Below are 21,331 nucleotides of genomic sequence, written 5' to 3'. Positions count from 1 at the left end.
AAAATAAGAAACAGGAACAATTGAGAGACTGGAGCAGAGGGAAAACCGCTGGTAGGCTTGACGAAACAAAAATGAACTGACAACAGACAAACAGAGAACACAGGTATAAATATACAGGGGATAATGGGGAAGATGGACAACACCTGGAGGGGGGTGGAGACAATCACACAGACAGGTGAAACAGATCAGGGTGTGACAGATTGAGAACCTACAGTATTTAGCTGGCTCACTAAAGCCAACTTCATAAAATTGCATGGTGGCTAGTACTACAGAGAAACAACAAAACATTTGTGTTTTATTCTTTCATCAAGATGGAATCAATAGGCTATATAGCTTGATCAAATGAATTAGCAAACATCCTGTGAGTCCTGCCCATCACCGGCAGCTAAAATCAAATCAAACACTGTGTGTGTCACTCTATACTCTCTCTCCTCCTCCACTGACGATACTGTCTGCATGCATTAGAGTATCTAACGTCCTGCCTAGCATATCTCTGCTCTGTGGTGCACCTTGGAAGGAACCACTTACTAGGGAGAATAGGGGGAGGGGTAATCTTTGCACAGTCTAGTCAGTGTGCCCCATCTGCAAAATACAGCCGACAGACAGATCTTTTTATAAATAGTTATGATAAAATGTGGGCTTAAGAATGTAGTTGAGTAATTAATTTAAATCTGAGGGGGCACATGCCCTTGTGCCTCCTATGAGAAATGATGCCTGTGACACTCACCCATATTCCCATGGGGAGGATTACCTTGATGGTTTCCCAAAGCAGAACATCCTCATTGTATTTTGTTAATTAATTTATCTATGAAACATGCTCAATCGCCACTATATCCTATAAGCTGCTTTGCATAAAGCCGATCATGCTTACCTCCACTTGCCAACAATCAATTATATATTTTGGGGTCGTACCTACGTCGTGCCTCGTCTTACTGTTGCATGCTTAGCTGCATTCAGGATGTAACAAATGTTGAGTGGTCCTCATAACATCGTTGAAGAGTAGTTGTCAGTAGATTGGTGAAGCGGTCAAGCACATGTGCAAACATTTGTGCAGCACCTCCCACTCCACTTGAAACTGGAGCACACTACAATGGATGGTGCTCCACATTGCATCAGGGACAATTAGACTCATTGGAACAAATGAGTTTTGTTGCTCAATTTTTGTAGCTGCAGTATGAAAGTGTTTAAAACACACTATAATAACCTTGTCTCCTCTGCTTTTTCTTACTCAACTCACTATAAGGCAGTCTTCGTAAAAATTGACTCCATTGCCCCCTAATTAGTTATCAACATCCCTATTTGAGAACAGGAGTTATGTAGAGATGTACAGCAGGCTGTATATTGGACTTTTGGGCACTTTTGGATGTGCAGTGTCAGTATGAGCTGGGACTGTGTAGAAACTCCTAGCATTAAAGTGCAGTAGATTTGAGAAAATATTTCATCTTCAAAAGGTAACTGTAGGGAAAGATGGTGGCCCCCATGTACTTACCACAAACGCCTTATTTGCTAAGTTTGCCAGATTGGACAGTGCTCTTGTCACATTGTATAAATGTTTGGAGACAGGCGCAGGACTACGTAACAGGGGGTTTTAATACTCCACCCAAAAATACAACATGCCATGAAAAGGCACGGGGACGAAGCCCAAAACAAACATGTATACCAAAAAACAGGGATGTAACCCAAATAAAAGAGCAAGGTTAAACCTCTCATAAATACATGGGACGAGACCCGTAATAACAATACACGGGACGTGACCTGTAATAACAAGTGCACAACAATACACGGGACGAGACCCGTAATAATGAGTACACAATACACGCAGCACGGAAGCCAAAACAACAAAGCACAGGTGCTCACAAGACCAACGGAAATGGGAACAATAACCGACAAGGCAATGGTGAACAGAGGGCACATATATACAATTATCAATCAGGGGGAATGGGAACCAGGTGTGCATAATGAAACAATTCGGTGGTGCCTAGAGGCCGGTGAAGTCAACCTCCAGAGCTGGTGCACAGAATGAGCAGCAGTACCGGGGGAATCCGTGACAGCTCTCTGTTACTCTTTTTATTTTGTATTGGCATTAGCACAGTATACATGATCCCAATTCTAGCTACAAGATGGAGGCACATTGAACCATGTTGCGCATCGTTGACTGTAATACCTGAATTCCTTAATCTTATGCACATTTGACTTTGGCTCACCATTCAGGGACATAGCATCGCATAGAGTAGATTACATCCCTGTGAATATGACTGGGTCGGATCTTGTTACACAAGGCTACACTGGCCTTGATGTATGTTATGTGGTTGTTGTTGAGTCTCAATTTTATCCCTCATCAAAAGCTCTTATCATCTCTCCAAAACATTTATACACGAAATCATTTTGTGTTTTGGTTGTTCTTGTTTCTTTTTACTTTGTGTTTTCCTCGATGGATGTTTTATTCATTTATTCTGGGATGTTTATTAAGGTAATGAAAGGAGAGAAGGGGATGGAACTCATCATGTTTTATGGATCAAAGACACAATGAGGTCTAAGCTTCTTTGGTGCTGTGTTTTTCCCCCCAATTAGTCAAGACTCTGACAACCTTATCACTGGCTAATATAATAATACAGTTTATGCCACTTAGGAAACACTTTTATCCAAAGCGACAATCATGCATGGATAAATGTTATGTATGGGTGGTCCCAGGAATCAAACCCACTACCATTGCATTACAAGCACTATGCTCTACCAACTGAGCTACAAAGGACATTTGCTGCCTTTTTGCCTCTCTCTAACCCTCCCTCCACCAACCCTTTGGCCACCACCATGACTGATATTAATCAATAGTAAATGTGATGGGCGCCCATGGTACTGCAACTGATTTGGGTGTCAGAGACAGTCCGGGGTATGTAGGACCTATGAAGCTACGTCACAGTCAGCCCAGTCCATGTAAAACACTTGGGCTCAGCCTATTTTTTTGTCAACAATCCTTTTTTTAACTTAATTTGTTCTTCTTTTCCTCATTCTCCCTCTCGTGTGTCATTCATTGTAGGCCGGCGGAACTCAGTCTGGGTCTCAACAATGCTATTTCTCTGTAACAAATTAACAACAGACTTTCAGCATGCTTATAGAGAAGGACACTCAACATGTGTAGTACTGCACTGAACCAAGAGACTGATGATTGGTTGAAAGAAATGTATAATAATAAGATTGTGGGAGCTGTACTGTTAGATTTCAGTGCTGCCTTTGATATTATTGACCATAACCTGTTGTTGAAAAACATTTGTGTTATGACTTTTCATTTCATCCTCTGCGTCACGTGTGCTCCCTCTCGGGCATCTAGGTCACCAGGCTGCCGTTATGGTGCACACCTGTCAGCATCGTTACGCGCACCTGCGCGTCGTCAGACTCACCTGGACTCCATCACTTCCTTGATTACCTGCCCTATATATGTCACTCCCTTTGGTTCCTTCCCCCGGCGTCATTGTTTCTGTTTCATGTCTGTGCGTTGTTAATAGAACTCAAAAGGTTTTCATTATTGGAAAAGCTTCTCCAATGTCAAACATGTAAAGTGTGGTGTACCACAGGGCAGCTTTCTTTGCCCTCTACTCTTTTCTATTTTTACCAATGACCTGCCACTGGCATTAAACAAAGCATGTGTGTCCATGTATGCTGATGATTCAACCATATACGCATCAGCAACCACAGCTAATGAAGTCACTGAAACCCTGGACAAAAATTTGCAGTCAGTTTTGGAATGGGTGTCCAGTAACAAACATCTCTACAACTAAGAGCATTGTATTTGGCACAAATTCTAGACCTCAGCTGAATCTGGTAATGAATTGTGTGGCTGTTGAAGAAGTTGAGACTAAATTACTTGGCATTACCTTAGATTGTAAACTGTCAAACATATCAATTCAATGGTTGTAAAGATGGGGAGAGGTCTGTCTGCAATAAATAGATGCTCTGCTTTTTTGAGCAATTCCTACAAGCAATTCCTACAAGATCTAGTTTTGTCTTATCTTGATTATTGTCCAGTTGTGTGGCCGAGTGCTGCAAGGAAAGAGCTAGTTAAGCTGCAGTTGGCCCAGAACAGAGTGGCACGTCTTGCTCTTCATTGTAATCAGAGGGCTGATATAAATATTTTGCATGCCAGTCTCTCTTGGCTAACAGTTGATGTCACGTTTGTCATAAAGAGTAGACCAAAATGCAGTGAATAAACTAAATGTGAAGCTACATGCAGTGCAGAACGCAACTACACACAAACATAGTCAAGATCCCACAAATTACAATGGGGAAAATGGCTACCTAAATATGATCCCCAATCAGAGACAAGAATAAACAGCTGCCACTGATTGGGAACCATATCAGGCCACCATAGAAATACAATTCCCATAGATAACCCACCCTAAATCACAACCCGACCCAACCAACATAGAGAATAAACAGCTCTCTATTGTCATGACGTTGCCCTCTTTGGGTACAGTGAGCACCATCCCCCTCTCTCTGTCTCCTACACTCAGGCTGCTGTGACCTCAGATCTTAAATCCTGGAGAAGATTATCTCCTTGTGGCCACAGTATAGAGAGAGAGTGAGTTTTCATAGAGAGAACAAATTAATTTCTTCCACCTCGCAGAACTTGAGGTCCGAACAACATTTATGTTCTGGAGAAGGTATAAAAGATCGGTGAAGAATCAAGCTATGAACTGGTCCGTTTGGTACAATTTTGTGAAACTCATGGGAGTAAATACGGCAACATTACCATAACACTGTTTATACAATAGCCTCAGATATGAGGCTTACATCTAATTATTGTATAAGATTAATGAGTGAGGATGATCCTGATTGTGAAATTGTGTAATGTGATTTTGGACTGTTTAACTTCTTGACGCACCCATCCCATTAGCGGGATCATTTTCATCAACATCCGCTGAATTGCAGAGCGACAAATTTAAATTAAATTACTAAAAATATTTAATTTTCATGAAATCATAAGTGCAATATAGTAAAACACAGCTTAGCTTGATGTTAATCCACCTGGCGTGTCAGATTTCAATAAATATTTTTGGCGAAAGCTATCCAAGCGTTTATGTAAGCACATCTCTCTCAGTAGACAAATTATTACAACAGCTAGCAGCCAAGTAGATTGGTCACAAAAGTCAGAAAAGCAATAAATTAAATCGCTTACCTTGTTTGCACTCACGAGACTCCCAGTTACGCAATAAATGTTCCTATTGCTCCATAAAGATAATTTTATATCCAAAATACCTCCATTTGTTTGGCGCGTTATGTTCAGAAATCCACAGGCTCGAGCGGTCACGACATCGCACACGAAAATTCCAAATAGTGTCCGTAAAGTGCGTAGAAAGATGTCAAATGTTTTTTATAATCAATCCTCAGGTTGTTTTTACAATATATAATCGATAATATGTCAACCGGAATGTAGCTTCTTCCATAGGAGAGAGAGAGAAAATGAAAAACTCTGCTGGCACCCAGCCATCCACTGACGGGATGGGTTGTTTCTCGCTCATTTTTCAAAATAAAATCCTGAAACTATGTCTAAAGACTTTTCACAGCTTGAGGAAGCCATGGGAAAAGGAATATGGTTGATATCCATTTAAATGGATGCAAGGCATCCAATGGAACAGAGAGCTTTCAGAAAAAACAGCACTTCCTTGTTGGATTTTCCTCAGGGTTTCGCCTGCAATATCGGTTCTTTTATACTCACAGACAATATTTTGACAGTTTTGGAAACTTTAGAGTGTTTTCTATTATATATAGGCAGTGAAATAGGCAGTTTCAAATGGGTCCGTTTATTTTGCCAATAACAAAAATATTGCCCCCTACACTAGAAGTTAATGAAGGAAACTGCAATTCCCTTTGGAGTTTAATCAAATCAGAGGACCGCCCATGAGCACAGTTATGGTCTGGCGTCCTGGGACAGGCCCCTTTCTGCTCTTCTGAATAAAACACCCACCTTGAGAATTTCTCAACAGACCATGTTTCTCTCAATTACGAGAGGACTAAGGTTGAGACCAGCTTACCTCGATAACGAGAGGGCCAAGGTTAAACCTGAGTATAAGCTAAGGTTTGAGTAGATGGCTGAATCTTTTAACCATACCACGTGGTTAAACTCTTAGACTATCGATACCGACAGAATAAGAACAAGTATTTGATATTAATTACTATTCTGCAGCTAGGAATTCGGTATCATTGAACGCGAAGACCGACAACCGGCGGAACATCTATCTATAACGACATGAATGAATGTCACTCTGAGCTATCCATTCTAACCACGACAGACAGAGAGAGAGCGGACAAACTCTCCAACAGAAACAAACTTTTCAAAAGAGATTCCGACAACACACTGAGCGTAAATATATATATTGATTGCAATAGTTCCCGAATGAGTGAGCATTCATGTGCAAAGGATTAGCATTTCGATTGTTATAATTATCAACTGTGTGTTGTCTTATCTCAGTCGACCCCACTTTCCTTTTGTGCACCAAGCCGCGATGCCGGTTTAGCCCACTAGGGCACATCCGCTATCATTTCTTTGTAACCATATCTACTGTTTGTTATGCATTTCTGTGAGTACTTAGTTAGTAAACAAATATTTTAAGACAATTGATGTATGGATGACTCATGGTGAAGACTGGGTTCGTGCAGATAACCAACAATTTACGACGTTTGGAATGAGACTGACGTGAGGAAAATAATAATCCATTCATTTGAAGACTAATTGATCAGATGTTAAACATCAGAAAGTTATATTAGGAAAATTATAACTTTGTAATCTGAATATTTTCCTTGGTGCCCCAACTTCCTAGTTAATTACAGTTACATAACTAATCAGTTAATCGCGTGATAGTTACAGAGAGTTATTTGATAAAGATTAATCTTCAGTTTAATGATGCCAAAGACACAACACGATGGTCAGAGCGTGACAGTTGAGAAGGGACTGACTGCATCACTTCTTCTTTCTGTAAGAAACAATGTGTTCAAAAGTTTGCATAGTCAACTTACACGCAGCTCTGACACACACACTTACCCCAGACATGCCGCCAGGGGTCTCTTCACAGTCCCCAAATCCAGAACAAATTCAAGAAAGTGTACAGTATTATATAGGGCCATTATTGCAAGGAACTCGTTCTATCTCATATTGCTCAAATGAACAGCAGACCTGGTTTAAAAGAAACAGATGAATCAACAACTCACGGCACAATGCCTCTCCCCTATGTAACCTAGATAGTTTGTGTGTATGTATTGGTAATGATATGTAGGCTCTGTGTGCCTTTTTTAAATTAATTGATGTAGTTCTGTCCTTGAGCTGTTCTTGTCTGTTAATGTTCTGTATTATGTCATGTTTCATGTTTTGTGTGGACCCCAGGAAGAGTAGCTTCTGCATTTGCAACAGCTAATGGGGATCCTAATAAAATAACAATACCAAACTTACTGTTAAAAGAAGAAAAAAAAATGAATTTCCAAAATGTGGTTGTGCATCAGCAGTTTGTCTTTTGACAAAATTCGCGCATGTCAGCTAACAGTTTTATATTGGTAAGTTAGTCAAGTGGTCAAATTACAGACCAGGAGTGGCCCCATTGATCAGTAAATATCATATTTAAAACAGCAAACATTTGTCTCCATCCATTTGTCTCCATCTGCATAACTGCAGATTCTTCTCTCCACCCAAAAGACAAATCTGTAGAATTGCAGCAAACTTGCTTGAAAACTGCAACAGCATTTTGCTTAGGGCCCCCAAAAAGCTAGGGGCCGGCTCTGACTGCATGTGTGGGTATAGATGTGGGTACGCAGACCCGCGAGCCACTGAGGCCCTTCATGATGAGTTCAGATTTTCTGTGGCCCCCACCCCATCAAAGTTGCCCATCCCTGCTCTAGATACAGATGTTGGGTTTCATCAGTGATGCAGTGCTATATTTAGAACAGGCCTAGGCACTGTTACCTAATTGGTAGAGTGAGAGGGATGGAGTTCAACACAAGACAAACAAAAATCAGTTACAAGTAAGAATGCCAAGTATCATATAAAATGGATAAATTGGATTTCAATTGAAGTTCTATTTTCTCTTGCATCCCTTTTTTTTGAATGGATACGAGTGTTACAGACCAGACCTTTGGATGGCATATTTTTGGAGAGGACTTGATATGTCTGTAATGGACAGACAGAAATAGCTTTCCTTTGTTCCGTTATCCTTTGGGAATGAACATTCACAATGAATGGGCTTGCAGAGATCAGTCTCCTTCACCAGAGGTGCAGTCTGCAGTGTTAACCCATTTACCTCATGTAGCCTAACACTGTAATATTCAAATGCATCTGATTCACATTGATACAGTAGTTGCAGTACTTCTTCAAAGGGTCAGTTTAGGAGAAGGACAAATCCCAGTGTTATTATTACACGGAAGGGCCTCTCTAAAGTAGAAAACACAGTCTGTGTGATACATTCTGTAATTCACTTAAGAGCTATACTCTCCGTTTTTCTTATCATGAACTATTCCATTGTAAACTAAATGGAAACGCTGTGGAGTAAGAATCAATGCAGGGAGAGTGGCGAATTTGGTTTGATATTAAATTAAATATTAATTTCAAATCTTTGACTATTGAAGGACTGAGCCATAGCGCTTTATGCAACCAAGCCTATGCTCCCAGAATCAATTTTATTTACGTGCCATGTTTTTATTTGTTGATGACCCTCCAATTGGGGATGAGAGATTTAGGTCCAGAAGATGAGAGAGATCAGAGATTTCATGCCGAGAAATCACATCAAAAACATGTATTTGGAATGCTTTTTTTCAAATTCCATATGATATTCAGTGGCAATATTATTTGCATGTAGTAATGAAAAGTATCAATATTTGTTTTGGTTCTGAGTGTTATGTTCACACTCATTAGTTGAAGGTGTTTTTGCTGGCTCTGCACTGTATTCTAATAGGGTTTTATATGCCTGTGTGCAGACATGGCTGGTGGCTCCAGTCTTATCATTCTGCTTAAAAGGTAGTCATAGTCAGTATGTAATTACAGAGTATATTAAAATGCTCCGTTGGGTTCCTTCCCTATTAAAAGTGGTCTTGTTAGGAATATATAGTTATCACAGACGAACTGCACCGTCAGCTCATAGCACCCAGCTGGGAGTCTCACTCACTCTCTCTCTCTCTCTCTCTTTGCAAAATGATAAAACCAAGCTTGGGGCTAAATTATATTTGTTAAATTAAGAAATAAGACAGGACAACAAGTTTGTTATACACGATGAGGCAGTCGTGTGCTATCAAGAAACAATGTGCACATACTGTTTACGTAGTTTTACATAGGAGTGACTGTTTACACCACCCCCCTCACGGAAATGGTTCGCCCCTACAAACAGTGAGTCACGTGGTCGCGGCTTTCTATATAAAGCAGGCAGACCTGCATCGAGGCATTCAGTTACTGTTCGATTGAACATTAGAATGGGTGAAACAGACTTTGAGCGTGGTATAATCGGCAGTGCCAGGTGCGCCGGTTCCAGTATCTCAAAAACAGTCAGCCTCCTGGGCTTTCACGCACGACAGTGTCTAGGGTTTACTTGGCACACGTTAGGTCCCTTGATACCAACTGAGAAACGTTTCCTTGCCCCCAAATAATTCAGGATGTTCTGGAGGCAAAGGGGGGTCCATCCCGGTACTAGATGTACCTAATAAACTGTCCACTGAGATTATATTGTGCTGTTTGTTTTCTTATACTAGTACAGTGAAGCTAAACACTTTGGGTGGTTTCTCGGACACAGATTAAGGCTAGTCCTGGATTTTTAAAAAAGCAAAATCAATAGAGAATCCACAGTCAATAGTCCGACACTGTTATATATGACACCATTACACACCATATAACCTTTATCAACAGGTGTCACAACAGTACTCACTGCACCATGTTGCTGGTCACACACAGTACAGTGCATTACAGTTTCTCTGTGGGATTGACAGCTAAGCTATTACGTGTAAAACACTAGTTGAGCGGCGGTGACTCAGTCAACTAGGCGGCAGTTGGCGGGTGATGAATCTGCTCCCGGCTGTGGCGGCTGACTGGCTGGTGCAGCCGGTCCGTGGGTGTTGCCTCGCACTATTGCCATGTCACTTTGATTAGGAGCACAGTCGCACACCATTCACATATAACCTGGGCTCCTCAGTCACAGTAATCGTGTCCATTTGTGGAGTGACATGAAGGTGATTGATGTGTTGTAACGACCTGGGGCTGAGCACTGAGCATAGCCCCGCAGCAATACAGGTGGAAGGAAAAAGAAAGCGACTTAAATGAGCTGGGAGACCTTGAAATGAGTCAGACACAGACAGACAGACAGACAGACAGACAGACAGACAGACAGACAGACAGACACACAGACACACAGACAGACAGACACACAGACACACAGACACACAGACAGACACACAGACAAAGGGACAGAGAGAGAGAGAGAGAGAGAGAGAGAGAGAGAGAGAGAGAGAAAGGGAGATAACAGAAAGCTCAGTAAAGTTTCCTTTAGAACTTTCAGAATCAAATCAAAGTTTATTAGTCTCATACACAGATTTGTTGGTGTTATTGCAGGTGCAGTGAAATGCTTGTTGCCAACTCCAATAGTGCTGTATATTGTCTCATAAATATAATACTAATACATCAATATGCACAGCCTTGCAGATGCATTTGAGCAAATATATGGCATTTGTGGTGCTAGAATTAATAAAGCTTCATATTTTGTATTCTTTTCCTGTTCTCGGGTAAAAAAAACTTTAGTATTGGTCATATTGTCACAATGTACATTTGTAATTGCCCTTGGGCGGGCCTGGGAGCCAAGTGTCAGCTTCTTGGGTAGCTGCACGCTGTGTATAACCGAATCCGCTAGATTGCGCGTATGGCAAAAACAAATGCGAGGAGGAAATGTTGTGAACTCAGGTAGATTTGGGTCACTTTTGAGGATGTTCCAGTGTTTGAATACAATGGATTTGACACGACCGGCACAAGGGTTATACTCTGTGAAGCTAATGATATGCGCACTACGTTCCTGCAATGCCGGTTTGATAAGAGTGTCATTGAACAAGCCTTTTCTGAACGTCAGAAACAGAAACCAGGACAAAACGCCCCCACGTTTGTGTTTTTCCATAGAGTATAACCCATGTGCCAGTCTCATCAAATCCATTGTATTGAAACACTGGAACATCTTCAAAAATTCACAAAATTGCCCCATCATATTTCTTTTTGGCCATGCGCTCAATCTAGCCGATTCCGTTACACACAGCACACAGCTACCCAAGTAGCATAACAATTTACTCCCAGGCCCAGCCAATGGCAATTACAAAAAGTTTTTACCACCCAAAAACAGGTAAAGAATGCAAAATCCATAGCCTCATTAATTGTAGCACCACAAATTTCATATACATGCTGAAATGCATCAACGGAGCTGCGTATATTAGTCAAACTAAATGAGCATTTAAACTTCGCATTGCAGAACATAAAGCTGCTATTCAAAATGAAAACACGGACTATGTTATTGTGATCCACTGCATTGAAGCCAACAATGGCTCACCTTCCTCCATGTGCTTTGAAGCCATAGATCACACATTTCACAGAGAGGAGGTGACATCATACGTAAACTAAAACAAAAATTGGCATTCCGGCTGTACTCCTGACACTCTGTGGATCCTAAGGGTCTAAGTGATGATTTGTCACTGTCCTCGTTTCTATAATGTTGTTGCCTTGATTATTTGGGTCTCTGTGTCTCTGGATTCACTGGAACGCAAATATCACCTATGTATATTTTGACATGGCCTATTGATTAATTAGACACACTATTTATCTTATTATTTGTGCTATAATTGACATTTACCTTTAAACATATTATCATTGTAATTTCTGTACATTGTTGTGTCTCAATGGACCACTAGGCTATAAATAGGAACTAAGTGTCTTTCTGCTAGATGATAACAGAGTGAACAGAACGTGGCTCGGGTGACTGACGTCCTTAGCCTTCCTTTGACACAAGTGCTGTAAATGTCCTGGAGGGCATGCCCCCTGTGATGCGTTGGGCTGACTGCACTACCCTCTGGAGAGCCATTCGGTTGAGGTCAGTGCAGTTGTCGTACCAGGCGATGATGCAGTCCGACAGAATGCTCTCAATGGAGAATTTCTTCAGCCACCTGCGAACTTATAGCTTTTGAACCTCTCCACCACGGCCCCATCGATGTGAATGTGATGTCTTGTTGCCTCTTCTGTCTCCTGTAGTCCATGATCAGCTCCTTTGTTTTTTTTACGTTGAAGGGGAGGTTATTTTCCAGACACCACTCCACAAGGGCTTTAACTTCCTTGTCAGCTCTCCAGTCGTTGTTGGTAACCAGGCCTACCACATTTGAGTCATCAGCAAACGTAACGATTGGTTTGGACTCGTGTGTAGCCATGCAGTCATGGGTGAAGTGGGAGTACAGGAGGGTGCTGAGCACACACCTTTGTGGGGCCCCGGTGTTGAGGAAATGAGTGTTCCTACCATCATTTCTACACTCAGGTGTTGCCTGAGTGTGAACTGTATTATTATACATTCTGGATGGACTGGTTAACTTACGCTACGCTTGAAGATGTCTATCCATTAGTCTGGGAGAGAACGTATAGCCCTAGGCGATGCTGTTGGTATCATGTTTCAGGTAAGACCCAGATGCAGACAATGTCGAAGTAACAACAGTTTATTAGTCGAACAGGGGCAGGCAAAAGGCAGGTCAAGGGCAGGCAGAGGTCAGTAAATCCAGATAGGTGGGGCAAAGGTACAGGACGGTAGGTAGGTAGGCTCAGGGTCAGGGCAGGCAAAGGTCAGTAATCCAGACCGGAACAATCGAGAGACAGGAGCATAAGGGAAAAAAGCTGGTAGGCTTGACGAAACAAAACGAATTGGCAACAGACAAACAGAGAACACAGGTATAAATACACAGGGGATAAATACACAGGGGATAATGGGGAAGATGGGCGACATCTGGAGGGGGGTGTAGACAATCATAAAGCCGGTTGAAACAGATGAGGGTGTGACAGTTGGTTCATTGATTGTGCAGGGCTGCTTACAGTTCGCCTGCAATAAGTGAATTTGTATTTGATTTTGAAGAGCCTAGTAATAGGGAATGTTTTATATGATCTTTATATAGGCCATAAAGATCATCAACGACAACAACCACCCGAGCCACTGCCTGTTCACCCTGCTATCATCCAGAAGGCGAGGTCAGTACAGGTGCATCAAAGTAGGGACCGAGAGACTGAAAAACAGCTTCTATCTCAAGGCCATCTGACTGTTAAACAGCCACCACTAACATTGAGTGGCTGCTGCCAACATACTGACTCAACTCCAGCCACTTTAATAATGGAAATTGATGTAAAAAATGTATCACTAGCCACTTTAAACAATGCCACTTAATATAATGTTTACATACCCTACATTACTCATCTCATATGTATATGCATATACTGTACTCTATATCATCTACTGCATCTTGCCATCTTTATGTAATACATGTATCACTAGCCACTTTAAACTATGCCACTTTATGTTTACATACCCTACATTACTCATCTCATATGTATATACTGTACATCTGCCCCTGAACAGGCAGTTAACCCACTGTTCCTCGGCCGTCATTGAAAATAAAAATTTGTTCTTAACTGACTTGCCTGGTTAAATAAAGATAAATAAAATATGCCGTTCTGTACCATCACTCATTCATATAACTTTATGTACATATTCTTTATCCCTTTACACTTGTGTGTATAAGATAGTAGTTGTGGAATTGTTAGGTTAGATTACTCGTTGGTAATTACTGCATTGTCGGAACTAGAAGCACAAGCATTTCGCTGCACTCGCATTAACATCTGCTAACCATATGTATGTGACAAATAACATTTGATTTTAATAATTAATTGAGTGACACATTACCTTCAGCTATACAGAATATCTCACCACCATGTGTTTCCTTCTCCTCCTCTATCTCCGTTATTTCATTCTTGAGCGCGAAGACAAGCTGTCAACAGTTTAGTTAAATATATTTTCATTGCTAAAACATATTACTATTGATGTTCTCAAAGAGATCTCCCAACTTAAGCACTGGGAAGCTGCAAGAGCAAGGTTGGAGAGCCCATGGCATACAGAGTTTGGGCGGAATATCACCTGTCGGGCAGTGAGAGCATGCTCCTTAAACAGTGTTTGATGTGTGGAGTGAAATAAGTGTTTTATATTTAATTCTCAGTTGCATACTTAGCACATGATCCACAGTGGTGGAAAATTGTACACAATTATCATACTTGAGTAAAAGTAAAGATACCTTAATAGGAAATGACTCAAGTAAAAGTGAAAGTCTAAAAATATTTGGTTAAATATTAAGTATGAAAAGTAAATGAAATTGCAAAAACTTACTTAAGTATCAAAAGTAAAAGTAAAAGTATAAATAATTTCAAATTCCTTATATTAAAAAAACCAGATGCCACAATTGTCGTGTTTTTAAAAATGTATGGATAGCCAGGGGCACACTCCAACACTCAGATATCTCTCAGAAACAAAGCATTGTGTTTAGTAAATCCACCAGATCAGAGGCTGTAGTGTTGACCAGGGAGGTTCTCTTGATAAGAGCGTGAAATGGACCATGTGTGTCCTGCTTAGCATTCAAAATGTTAGAAGTAATTTTAGGTGTCAGAAAATGTACGGACTAAAAAGTGCATCATTTTCTTAAGAAATGTAGTGAATAAAAACTAAAAGTTGTCAAAAATATAAATAGTCAAGTAAAACACAGATATCCCAAACACTACTTAAGTAGTACTTTAGAGTATTTTTACTTACGTACTTTACACCACTGATGATCCTTTATAAAACTGAAGTAGCCCTAACCTACAAAATAGACCAGTGTGAAAGCGCACAGCCTCCATTCGCTAGGCGGATAGAGTGAATACAGTTGACATGTATTTTTTGTTGTTCTAAATCTAAATCTAAACTCATTTGACATGTTAGTAAAGACAAGAGGATCACTTGATGAAAGAACAGCTGTGCAGCCTGAGGCAAGACACAGAGAGCAAGCTTTTTTAGCTACTTTCTCAAATCATCCACAGCCTGTCGTCGTGTCATGCAGCCCATATATGTTGTGATTTCTAAGGTTTGTATCATTCACAGCTAAAGTTGCCAATTACTCTAAATCGAGCATGTTTCAAACGATCACTATTATGTTCAACATAGCCACTTCATATGCACACTCACACTGTAATGAGGAAAATATAATATAATATAATTCAAATTCAGCTAAGTTCAATTGTATCCTTCTTACTATAAAATCATATAATATAAAATAATGTTACGGACTTATAAGCATATGTTGTCAGCTAAATTAATGAGCCTACATCCTATGGCATGGACCATAGCCAGATAACATACAGTAGACCAACTCATATTCTGTTCTTCTGAAATACATTCTCTTCATATCGTAATGTTTCTTTAGATCTTACGGAAATAAATAGTAGATTTATTGTGATGGTGTAAATGAAATTGACTGATTGATTTATTTCAAAGGCGTGCATCAACGGCTTGTATGCATGGAGGCCTGGTGATGCTAAACCTGTTTATGTTAATTAATGGTAAATTACCATAAGACCGGCAGCATGACAATAACCGGCTGACAACATGTCATGACCGCCACAGCCCTATACAGTACATGGCTGATGTCAAAGTGTATTATGGGGACATGAGCTTCCCAGAATGTATCATTATGTAAATTGGATATAAGAATGGACATATTGGAACCATCATGCATCATGATATCCTTTTAGGCCCAGTAGACAAGTTCACCATCCAAAACAGTTGTGCAATCCACAAGCCCATCGATATCTCGGATGCTATCATTGCAGTAGGCAGTACAGCAGGCAGTACAGTAGGCAGTATATTAATGTTAAGTATGTGGTTTGTGGACCTAAAGAGTACTAAAGAGTGAGTGAGTAGGTTTAGTTTACCATTGTTGTTGTTGTTGTTGTTGTTGTTGTCGTTGTTGTGTGGTGAATCATGGCCTGTCTGACCCTCTGACGGATGACGCTGCCTCGTGCTAACACCAAAGCTCACTAATAGTGTCTGGTGTAAGATGTTCACCAGTCACAGCGCTCATGAGAGAAACCCATCTATAAGGGACAGGAGAGGCGGTAGAGTGTTGTGACCTTGAGCAAAGGAGCTAGCTCGTCCCAAAGTCAGATACGTAGTCATACTATATGGATGAGGATCATGAATTTGTCAGTCATGGTCTCGTCAGTCTAGCTCACTTTCTTGTTGTAGCTCACTGTGTACTCATCTAGCAGACTGACCCCCGGAGGCTTGCTCTAGGGCAAAACAGTCAACGCTGAAATCCTCTCACTGAGGAAGCAACTCACAGAACCTTACTTTTGTAATCGAGGGATGATTTTGATTTCATGAAGTTCTGAGATGGATTTGATGTTTAAACTGTGTTTTCCTTCTCTCTCTTTCCTACAGGACGGTCTTATGATGGTCAGAATGAGCTCAGGAATAAGGCTTTTGCTGAGGTGAAAATGATGGAAGCCTGACCCAAGGAGAATCTTCCACCTGATTATCCATATCCTGGTCGCTGTGAGTCTTACATCCTATATCCATCTCTCACTGCGACACACACACACACACGACGCACGCACGCACACACACACACACACACACACACACACACACACACACACACACACACACACACACACACACACACACACACACACACACACACACACACACGCCTCTATACAATCCTCTATCCCTTTAGAATAGCTCACACCTCCTCAGGCGGTCTGATTGTGGCCACTGGGAGAATGATCACATACAGATATAAATAGCGTCCGATGAGAGGAGGCAGAATCCACACCTCTGTGTGTCCGCCAAGAGGAATCGCCTTTTAAATTCAGCCTCTTAGTGCTGTTTAGCGCCTGGAGATGGCTTTCCAGGAAGATGTGTTTAATCTGGTTGGCGGAGAGAAAATCACCATTGATTGCCTTTCATTTAAGATTAATTTTTCAGTGTTGGGCATCTGAAGGTCTACATGTGAAGGAGTAGAATGTGGTCTTAGGACTCTTAGGATGGTGTAAAACTGTCCACAAAATGTCAGCACTAGAATTTCTTCTCCTCTGTGAAATGTGGGGGATGAACGTTTCAAACCTATTTGTATCTAGGAAATACTGGCTCTGGAGCAGTTGTGTAAAGTACTTAAGAAAAAATACTTGAAAGTACTACTTTAGTTGTTTTTTGGGTGTATCTGTACTTCACTGACTATTTATATTTTGACAACTTTTACTTTTAATTCATTACATTCCTAAAGAAAATCTACTTTTACTCCATACATTTTGACATCCAAAAGTACTCGCTACATTTTGAATGCTGGACAGGAAAATGGTGTAATTCACAAACTTATCAAGAGAACATCCCTAGTTATCCCTAGAGCCTCTGATCTGGCGGACTCACTAAACACATGATTCATTTGTAAATTATGATGTCTGACTGTGCCCCTGGCTATCTGTAAATAAATTAAAAACAAGAAAATGGTGCCGTCAGGTTTGCTTCAAATAAAGAATTTGAAATGATTTCTACTTTTACTTTTATATTTTACTATTATATATAATTTTATATTTTAGCAATTACTTTCACTTTTGATACTTAAGTATATTTAAAACCAAATACTTCAAAAATATTGATAAACCTCTTTGTCATGCTAGCTGTAACTTTAAGGACACTGTATGTCACTCAATCTCAAATCTGGAGCTCACAGCCAGTTCCACTGCATTTTTTCATTGTTCTCCTCTAATCAGGGACTGATTTCGACCTGAAACATCAGGTGGTTGCAAATTAATTATCTGGTCGAACAGAAAACCAGCAGGCTCCGGACCTCAAAGGGCAGTGTTTTCCAAATGGCATCTTGTTTACTTTGGCCCCCATGTAAAAATAAATGGTATGTTCATTGTTGGACATAAAATACTTTCAAAACACCAGGAAATCAGCTCCAATTGATTTTCATTTTGAAAATCTTTTCCCAATTATTTCCACGCATAATAGAGAGATGTGATCATATACAAATGTAAGAAAGGTGTAGCGGTTTTCATGCGGTGAAAGAGAGTCGGACCAAAATGCAGCGTGTAGATTGCGATCCATGTTTAATGAACAAACGTAAACACGAATCAAATACAAATATTACAAAACAAAGAACGTAATGAACGTAACGAAAACCGAAACAGCCTATACTTGTGTAAACTAACACAGAGCCAGGAACAAGGACACTAAGGACAATCACCCACGAAACACACAAAGACTATGGCTGCCTAAATATGGTTCCCAATCAGAGACAACGATAATCACCTGACTCTGATTGAGAACCGCCTCAGGCAGCCATAGACTAACGCTAGACATCCCACAAAACCCCAAGACAAAAACACACCACAATAACCCATGTCACACCCTGGCCTGACCGAATAAATGAAGAATAAACATAATATATTTCGACCAGGGCGTGACACAAGGTTTGACATTATTGTGTTTCAGTCAAAAACTATATCTGTGGTCAATTTACAGTCAATTTTTTGTCAACAAATGATTTGTAATTATGTGTAAGTTCATAAATTCACTCTGGAGTGCCAGAATTTGCTCTGGGCGTTCATAAATTCGGAACATTTCACACTTGGAGCGTTCAGAGTGCACACTGGACACTCGGGCCAAGGAGTAGAGTTGATCCAAGCGTTCTGACCTCACAACGGCAAAGTTGGGTAAAGTTGGGTAAAGGTTGGCTAGCTTGCGCGCTACTTCCAGACACAAATAAGAGAACAACTCACTTTAACCATTTTACTCGCCTTTATTTGGCTCTTGTCATGTTATCCAGAGTGTTGGTGACTGTAACTGTGCTGCTGGCAACAATTGAAAAAAAAAATATTTACAGACGTTTACTGACACCAGGTCATATTCAACGAGTGTTGCACATTCGTAAATTCATCAGTTATTGTCATGCCCTGGTCTAAGTATTTTGTGTTTTCTTCATTTATTTGGTCAGGCCAGGGTGTGGCATGGGTTTTTGTATGTGGTGTGTTTTTGTATTGGGGTTGTTTCACATGTATTGGGATGATAACTTAGTGGGGTGTTCTCTGTGAATCTATGGCTGTCTGAAGTGGTTCTCAATCAGAGGCAGGTGTTTATCGTGATTGGTGATTGGGAACCATATTTAGGCAGCCATATTCTTTGAGTGTTTTGTGGGTGATTGTCCTTTTGTCCTTTTGTCATTTTCCTGTCCTTGTTCGGTGTTAGTTTACACCAGTATAGGCTGTTTTTGGTTTTCTTGTTACGTTTGTTGTTTTTTGTATTTTGATTCGTGTTTACTTTTGTTTATTAAACATGGATCGCAATCTACATGCCGCATTTTGGTCCGACTCTCCATCGCACAAAGAAAACCGTAACAGTTATTCTGCGTTCTGGCACACTCAGACGAAAGTTCTCTGAAATCGGAGTAGATAGCCAGAGTGAATTTGTGTTCCGGCCCCCAGAAAAAAATTGCTCCAGAAAAAATTGGCCCGCGGTTGAATCTAGTTGATGATTCCTGTCGTAGGGCAAGAGTTAAATACCCCTGCTGTATAAAATTCTGAATATGCCTTGTTTTCCTCATTAGTGTTCTGATGGAGGCCGGGGAATAAATTACTAATGTTGAATTTATGATCTGGAGAGTGTTCATTTCTACGCTGGCTCTTTGGGGAACTAGAACAACCATACATTCAAGCCACATCAAAAACAGCTTGCCACCTCGTAAACAGAGGTCCAATATTTCCCGAATACAACATTTGTTATTCTAACTATGCTCATTAGGTTAAACAGTAGTCATTGATTAAGGGAACTGGTGATAGCTTGTGAAACCCACACACTCCTGATCAGCGTATTTAAAGGCTGGTCATTAGATAGCATATTTCACCATACCAAAGTGTTCCCTGTAGATATTACTATTATTATTAGCAATGATCTCTCTAAATCAATCCATGTTGGAGCAAAGCATTCTGAAGCAAAGCTTCTGGTGATTTTTAAGAATGAGATACAGTACAGCCAAGATAGTCTGACTCACTTGGCAGCCATTTCTCTTTCGCCAGCTGACTAATTACCGGCCCTGAGTTTGGAGCAGAGTTCTCTCCATTTATCTCCATCTCTCTCTATGGAATAGGTAGAAGTCATTCAGATCTCATCATTTGAAAGTCAAAGGATTTGGCTCTGGATGAGGTGAGAAATACCTAGCAGATGTTCATTTCACAGAACTAAAATCTGGTGTAATTTGGTCAGATGCTCGATTTACGCAGTCTGGCCATGAGAGATTAGGGACAGATCCAAATGTACGTGTCATTAAAAAAAATGCGCTCCCCTCCCCAACGTTACAAATATTGTCACATTACCCTCCCCTTGTCACATTACCCTCCCCCTCATAAAATTAACTCAAACTAATGTCTACGACCACAAATAACAATAAATGTAGCTACCCTCTGTTTATATATGTGGATATCGACTTTGCCACTTCAGCATGCTTTTCTGGCACAGTTGATGCCACACAAGGTTACAGGCCAGAAGGTTGTGGGTTTGCCGACCACCACAGACTAGCTCACTCTCCCTGCCTGTTTCATTACAATACAATCAGAGCCAGCTGCAGACAATGTTTAGCTAGGGGAAAATCAGATTTTCAACATTTTGATGCCATATTTATAATTATATAAAATATATGCAACGAATTTCTGTGCCAATGTTTCTGTACCAATGCACCGCGCAACCAATAAACAAAGCATACCGACTTCGAGTACTTCAATATCATGGTTTGTGTTTTCAACACCACAATAAATTGACTTTGTCAGTCTTGACAAACAGAAAATACATCTGTCCCTACCTTGTAGGCTTACCCAGTATCGAAGGCTTGGCTTGACAATATCCAAATGTTATTCAACTTTTTAGTGTTTCGTAATAGATGTCTCTTTCCATTTATCAATTGGCCGCTGCACAGCTTGGATTGATTGATTGATTGACAGATTTTATTTGTCAGTTAATTCAAAACAATACATACACAGATATTTTTTATAGTGACCAGGATTGCACAATAAAGTTGGGGACTTATTTCCATTGTGGGCCCAATGTTTTACATACAAATATACATAATTACATAGATATAGACACATTACATAGATACTGACACAGAAATAACCTCCAGATGAATATGAGGGGGAGTTTAAGTACAATTCTTACAAGCTTGTTTGGCTGGAAGATTATCATTTAGATGTTTGGGGCTGCTGGTGAACCATGATGTGCAGGCA

At 40.5% G+C, this 21,331-nt stretch overlaps 1 protein-coding gene across 1 annotated transcript in view; it reads left to right on the top strand.

The window, feature by feature from the left end:
* LOC135505794 (leucine-rich repeat and fibronectin type-III domain-containing protein 2-like) overlaps positions 1-21,331 on the top strand; it is a 152,516-nt gene that overhangs the window by 62,452 nt on the left and 68,733 nt on the right. The window contains exon 3 of the mRNA XM_064924936.1: positions 16,491-16,604. The gene's annotated coding sequence lies outside the window, so the exon portion shown is untranslated. The remainder of the gene's footprint in view (positions 1-16,490; positions 16,605-21,331) is intronic.

The sequence above is a fragment of the Oncorhynchus masou genome, chromosome 19 (genome assembly GCF_036934945.1).
Source record: "Oncorhynchus masou masou isolate Uvic2021 chromosome 19, UVic_Omas_1.1, whole genome shotgun sequence".
In the NCBI taxonomy this organism is placed as follows: domain Eukaryota; kingdom Metazoa; phylum Chordata; class Actinopteri; order Salmoniformes; family Salmonidae; genus Oncorhynchus; species Oncorhynchus masou.
The sequence above is the reverse complement of the archived record's forward strand: the minus strand, read 5'-3'. Positions and strand labels throughout refer to the sequence as shown.